The sequence below is a fragment of the Adiantum capillus-veneris genome, chromosome 20 (genome assembly GCF_014529385.1).
Source record: "Adiantum capillus-veneris isolate H3 chromosome 20, ASM1452938v2, whole genome shotgun sequence".
Lineage (NCBI taxonomy): Eukaryota > Viridiplantae > Streptophyta > Polypodiopsida > Polypodiales > Pteridaceae > Adiantum > Adiantum capillus-veneris.
Window position 1 is genome coordinate 144,424,578 of NC_140950.1, and position 6,548 is coordinate 144,431,125.

General features: G+C 43.0%; 1 pseudogene; it reads left to right on the forward strand.

Annotated features, from left to right (window-relative positions):
- The first annotated feature begins 6,062 nt into the window (after window positions 1-6,062).
- LOC147433355 (U4 spliceosomal RNA) lies at window positions 6,063-6,198 on the forward strand (annotated as a pseudogene).
- Window positions 6,199-6,548: the final 350 nt, after the last annotated feature.

Sequence of the window (6,548 nt, forward strand, 5' to 3'; positions counted from 1 at the left end):
GTGACCTGTTTTTCCTCTCAGCAACACCATTTTGCTGAGGTGTATAAGGCACTGTACATTGGTGTTTTATCCCACGACTAGCCAGAAATGCATTAAATTCATGAGACATATACTCCCCCCATCGATCTGAACGGAGGGTGCCCATAGTACATTTCGAGACATTTTCAGCCATAGCCAGAAATTGTTTGAAGCACATAAAGACTTCGGACTTCGCTTTAAGCGGAAATACCCATGCATGCCTGGATTAATCATCAATGAAAGTCACGAAGTACAGGTAATTGCCCAAGGATGGAGTTTGCATGGGCCCACAAACATCACTATGCACAAGCTGCAACCTGCATGTGGCCCGAACTAAACCATCCTTTGGAAATTTAGAACACTACATCTTACCCAAAATACAGCCTTCACAAACATGTTTGACAGGTGCTTCAAGAGGCGACAAAGAAGCAACCATATCAGATTTTTGCAAACGCAGCAAACTTGCAAAATTCAGATTACCAAAACGTGCATGCCAAAGTTTTGCATCTGAAATAGCCCTTGAATCTGCAACAGCATATACAAAATTTTGTCCACACTTGTCATACAAAGTGAGCTTATACAGCCCACGGCACAAAAGGCCAGATGCAACAATTTCATCACCAAAACTGAGATCATGAACTGTACTTCTGTCATCCACAAATTTGACTACAAGTCCAAGTCTAGCAAGTGCGAATACAGACAAGAGATTCTTCTTGATCCCAGGTACATAAAGTGCATCAACAAGTGTGAAAGAACTGCCATTAGCAGCAGTAAGCACAATCTTTCCAACTCCTTGAACTGGATAAGAGGCGTTGTTGGCACAAGTGACTGAATTCCCATGAGGGACAGACTCGAGAGAGGTAAACAATTCACGATGTGAGGTAATGTGCTTTGTAGAACCACTGTCGAAATACCACACATGTGAATCTGCAGCAACTAACAAGCATGCATCATGGACAGCAGGATTGTAAGTGCACTCTGCGCTAAAAGCCCATTCTGCATCAACATCAGCAACATAGTCTCCTTTCACAGAAGACTCAACAACGACTGCATTTGTAGTGGAACCAGCATTTGCAGTGGAACCACCCTCTTTCTTCTTAGCCTCTTTGGCCTTCAACTTAGGACACGACTTGATCAAGTGATCATTGGCTTTACAATAATGGCAACGCATCTTCTTTTTGCCCTTATCACCAGAATTTCTAGACGAATTGCTGCTAGCAGAAGCATTAGGAACATAATTTTTGCTACTCGCAGCAGAACCATAAGAAGTGGTTGCATTGCTGTTACCACCCTTTCTTTGAGAAGCAATAAAAGCCTATTCAACTGCACGCTGTCTAGTCCTGTTTTTTCTGGAAAGTGACTCTTGCAACAGCAATGTGCATAATGCATCAAGCTTGACAACTTCTGGATTTCCTTGGGTCATAAGTCTCCAAGTACTAGCAAAAGTCTGGTAAGAATCTGGTAAGGCATCAAGAACAGTCTGCACAAGGGATCTGTCTGAAATAACTTCACTTGTAGAAATAAGTTGCTCATTGATATCCTTGACACTAGTAAGGAAAGTGTCCATATCATCTTCCTCATGCATAATCTTCCACTCCAGCTCTTTACGCAGCGAAGCAATTTTAGCCTCATTGCGGCTTGCATAAAGACCTGCTAGAATATCCCAAGCCTGTTTTGCAGATTTTGCTGAACGGATGTGAGGAACAATGGTGCGCTTCACAGACAACGCAATCAATGCATGAGCCTGCGCATCCTTAACATCCCAATGAGCTTGTTCTGTCGTAGGCAAAACAACTCTAACAGCTACAATCCTTGCAGCAAGACCACATCCTCAACATCGCCTACATCCTCAGAACCAGGACGTACATCAATGCCCTGCACAATGTTCCAGACACCCTTATGTTGCATCATATAAGCCCACATAGGGTAGTTGTCCCCATCCAACCTGTCCTCAGCAGCAAACATCTCTAACACATCTGTGTTGTTGTTGTCAGCCATGGTAAATGTTGCACCTGATGTGAAAACTGCCCGAAAATAGGAGAAACAGAGCGGGAACAACCTGTGCTATATAACACAAACCGTAGAAGACTGTAAGGCACCTGTTATACAGAAAACGACACTGACAGAAATTCTGCACAAAATGACGAAATAGCCTGTGCAGTACTGCCTGTAGTGGAAAAGGAGGCAGAAATGAGCCCAAATCGAAATTCTGAGCAGACCGAGCTCTATGAGCTCACCCAAAATATTTGTCGACTTGCGAACGCTCGCCAAAGCTCACTGAAATCGGAGAAAGTGAGCAGGCGTGTACTGGAGCAGCTGGCGGGAGGACGTGACCTGCTCTGATACCAATTGTTGGAATTAGGGTTGCAGAGAAACACACACAGCTTGGAGAAGAGGAAGGAAGCTCAAGGCACACAATAGAGAGTATGTTTCTTAGTGTGCAATGGAAAGATAGATAGCCCTAGAATGATGGGCGTATATACAATGCACGGGGGAAAAAAACCTCCTAAAGAGGGAAAAAATGCCCCGGCGGTCCTAGTGTGTTCACACACATCACTACCACATGTATATGGTAACAGAGAAGAGGATATGAGAGAAGGAAGGGGAGGGAGGGAGGGGGGGGGGGGGGGGGGGGCGGAGGGGGGTGTTGGGAGGATTAGAGAGTTTGGTGACCCTTATGCAAGCTAATAGTGGGTGGGGACTGCAACAAAGATGATGAAGGCTGTTGCATGAACTTGGCACCTTGTGAGGCAACTTACAAGTGAGTGGGCCCCCTTTGACTATGGAAGGTTCAATCCATGTGCACAAAGCGTTCCAATTGTAGAGAACTTGACAACTCAACTTGATGGTTGATTAAGGACCTCTCACCAAAGATGAATCAAAATAGGTTTGTTTTATTAGGGAGGGGGTGGCTCCCACACTCAAGCACACACACCTAATTTTAAGATAAGGGTTCATGGCTGCTTAAGAGCTCTAATGGAGGTTTGAGAAGGAGGGTCTTTAAATGTACAATTGAAGACTTAAATGACTTGCAATTTTGATAGTTAGGGGCTCTAGAGTACGGCACACACAAGTCGTAAGATGGAATGAACATAAAAATGAGAGCAATGAATGTGCAAAGTCGTTGAAAATGAGCACAACTGAAATGCAAAGAGGGTTTTTCGAATGCTAATTGTGCCTTAAAATCACCATAAATTGACCATGGATTGTGAAAAATTGATGAATGAATCGCCCAATGGTGATGATAAGCTTAACTAGTGTAGGAAATTTATTAAAATGCTAAATGCTTTGAGATGCAAGTTATGCACGCACACAATTGATGAAAATCACCCTCCAAGTTAGTTAGGAGAGTAGTGGCTCGGGAATTTAACCTAAGAACATGCTTACACTAACTAATGAAGAGAGAATCAAGCATAGTAATGCAAGGAGAGAGATACTAAGGATCTTATGGATGATTAGGAATCATCAACATGGCTCTAATACTAGTTGTAAGTTATGGTGGTGGATGGAGTAATGTGGCATGCATTATGTAATCATAATGATTAGAAAGAGAGATTAATGGGTTAATCCAATGCACAATAGACTAGAGTGTAGACAAACACAACTTGATTATTCAACACAGTAACAAGAGCCATAACTCAAACCAAACACTTCCACTCAAGAAGACAAATCAAACAAGTACCACCAACCAATGCCACTTATAGATGCATCATGAATACGATATCCTTTCTCAAACGGCATGCATGAATGCATGCACGATGCATAACTAACCAACTTTAGGCTATCCCCGTAACCTTAAGCATTGTCTCTGATATACCAGGTGAAAGATACCCCTCCCCGAGGGTCTATGCACAAAATATAAAATTTACACCTTTATACAATTTTCATATACATCAGAGTTGTGGAAGTATTTGCATAGGGGAGGAATTATTAGCATCCGAACAAGCATGGAGTTTAGGCCATGAGCTGGACTGCATCCAAAGGCACCTAGCAACTAGTGCTACCCCTGAATGGGTTTATTATAAATGCATAGAATGTAATGCTTACACCTCTTCAAAGGCCACTTGAATCTACTTGAAAGGGCAAGATGCTACTTGACCCTTGACCCTTCTCTTGGCTCTTCACATGACTCTTGAGGCATCACATGCCAACACATGGGTTGTCACATGAATATGCACACATGGCATCCTACATGGCAATGAATTCTTGCGGTGCAATAAACCCCGCACCTCAACACTAGGTTAACTGCAACATTCTTCCTTTCCAAACGATATGTTGCTAAAATCTCCTTGGAAATTGTAGCTTGTGGAGCTATATGTGTGTGTGAGTGTGTGGCTGGGGGAGAGGAGAGGATGTGATAGGAAGGAGGGGGGTGCTACCTGTAACTTCTTGCTCTTTGAAATGTGCCAGAGCTCAAATGAGCTCACACAATAAATTCCAAACTTTTTTTGCCCTAATCCTGTCGCTATACATGCAATGCTCTAGTGGTGCTAGTTGTGATAGTGAAGAGTATGTGGTTGTAGCTCATGAATGGCTACTATTGTCCGAAAGTGGAGAGACCTACATCAGTTGTATTGCACCTTGAACTTTGTCATAGTTGTTGAGGCTACTCTCTGAATTGAAGGCAAGGCTACAAGTGGCGGATGAGTCTCAAGGTTATTGGGCCAAGGAAAACAAATGGTGAATCAATTTCAGTGCATGTAACCTTGATTCTCTATGTGTGGGATGACATTGGACCAATGAAATCAAAATCTGAAAAAATTATTCTCGCTCCTAGCACAAGATGGTAGGTTGGCAACTTTTGGAAGCAAGGAGTTGGACAGAGCTCAACAACATTGTTTTGTTGCATATGAAAGGGAGCTTTATGCTTTTATCCATGCGCTATGCAAATTAGATTACTACTCGTTAAACATAGTTGGAAATCTTGTTTGAGCACACAAGAATTAAGTGATTCAATACTGAAACAAACTTGACGGTTGAAAAGGCCAGCTGGGTAGAGATTCTGCTAGTCTATGATTGCTTATAGTAATCAAGAGCATGTGACTATATGGGTGTCACCCTAGGTCACTTGCTTTAAAGAGAATTATGTGAAAGTGAGGGCTCTCTCTAGGATCGCATGTATATATATATATATATATATAAAAAGGTAGCGCACCAAAGTGTGTGACAAGCTCGAGACGGCTCCAAGAATCATGCATATGAACAAAGATGTTCGATCACGTTCAAAGAAGGTGCTCATGTGAAGTTCGCGAGTATGTCGTAGGTGCATGGATAGGTTTGAAGAACCTTCATTTGGGAAAACATCACTAAACCTCTTAAGAAGGATACTTTCATTGTTGTTGCGTTTTAGAAAGAAAAGAATTTTCCAAGGGGGAGGGGGAAAGTAGTATGAGAAAGGAAGATGGTCTTGTGGTGGTGATGACAAAGCCATGAATGACTTGCATGGGCTGTAAGATGCTACATATAGTTAGTGATACACTAGTAGTGTCGGGGTAGAGGAGGGAATGGTGGGTGGAGATCTGCTAGATCTAGGCTTATTCTTTGTGCTGAAATACTAGTATGGGAGGGGTGACTTGATTGTCCCTCGCCTTACCCTCATTATTTCTAATGTGGTAGGGGAGGGGACGGAAAGACATGACATGATATGACACGATTTGGGTAGAAAAGAAGAAGGAGAAGAAGAAAAAGAGTATTTTAATATCGTAGGAACTATGCCAAGGGACCTTAAAGATCTATCTAACGAGGAGAGTTGAACTCAAGACCTTCTATTCAAGTGGGAAATGGCACAACCAGTCTACCACACTTGGCTTATTTTATGTGCTGAGGCTAGAGGAGCGCGAGTTAGAGCTTCAAGGAGCCCGGCATGAATCAACCTACTTCCTCTTAGATAGAGCCTTCTCATCAGGCACCGGACGTTTGGGTCGATAAACGTTAACCAAAAACTCCTTAGGATGTGGAGTGCTCTTTTAATAAGTAATAACCCCACATGCGAAGGCGCAGAGAAAAGCAACTATATAATGCTTCGCGACCCGCCGAGCTTCCCTATCTTTGCGCTTGCAATGACGCAGTTGGTGAGGGCTTCCCGAGACGCGTCAATTGCTGGTTGAAAACTATTTCCAAACCCCGTCTGCGGCCCTCTTCCAAGGGGGCTTCGGACAATTTTTGGAAGGCCTGTTCCGCAATCATTAAAACTAATCAAGCGACTCTGAGCCATGAGCTGGTATCAACTGTTCTGCGGACTCTTAGGTTAGGAAGATCTATGGGTTCTCTTTGGATTTACCATCTTCATGCCCGTAATGAACTGACAGGAATGCCTCTCAAGATCCTCATCTCCGGCACAATCTTGAATTCTAAGTGTTCGATCTTGTTGCGACTTGCAAACTAAATCTTACGGGTAATGGAAACTTTGAAACATAGTGGAATCAAGGCAGCTCTACAATCTCAACAACTAGACTATGAAACATCCCATTTATCCCTAGAAGGCCCTCTTACAACCATCTTCGCAACCACCAACGGATGTTTTTATGACC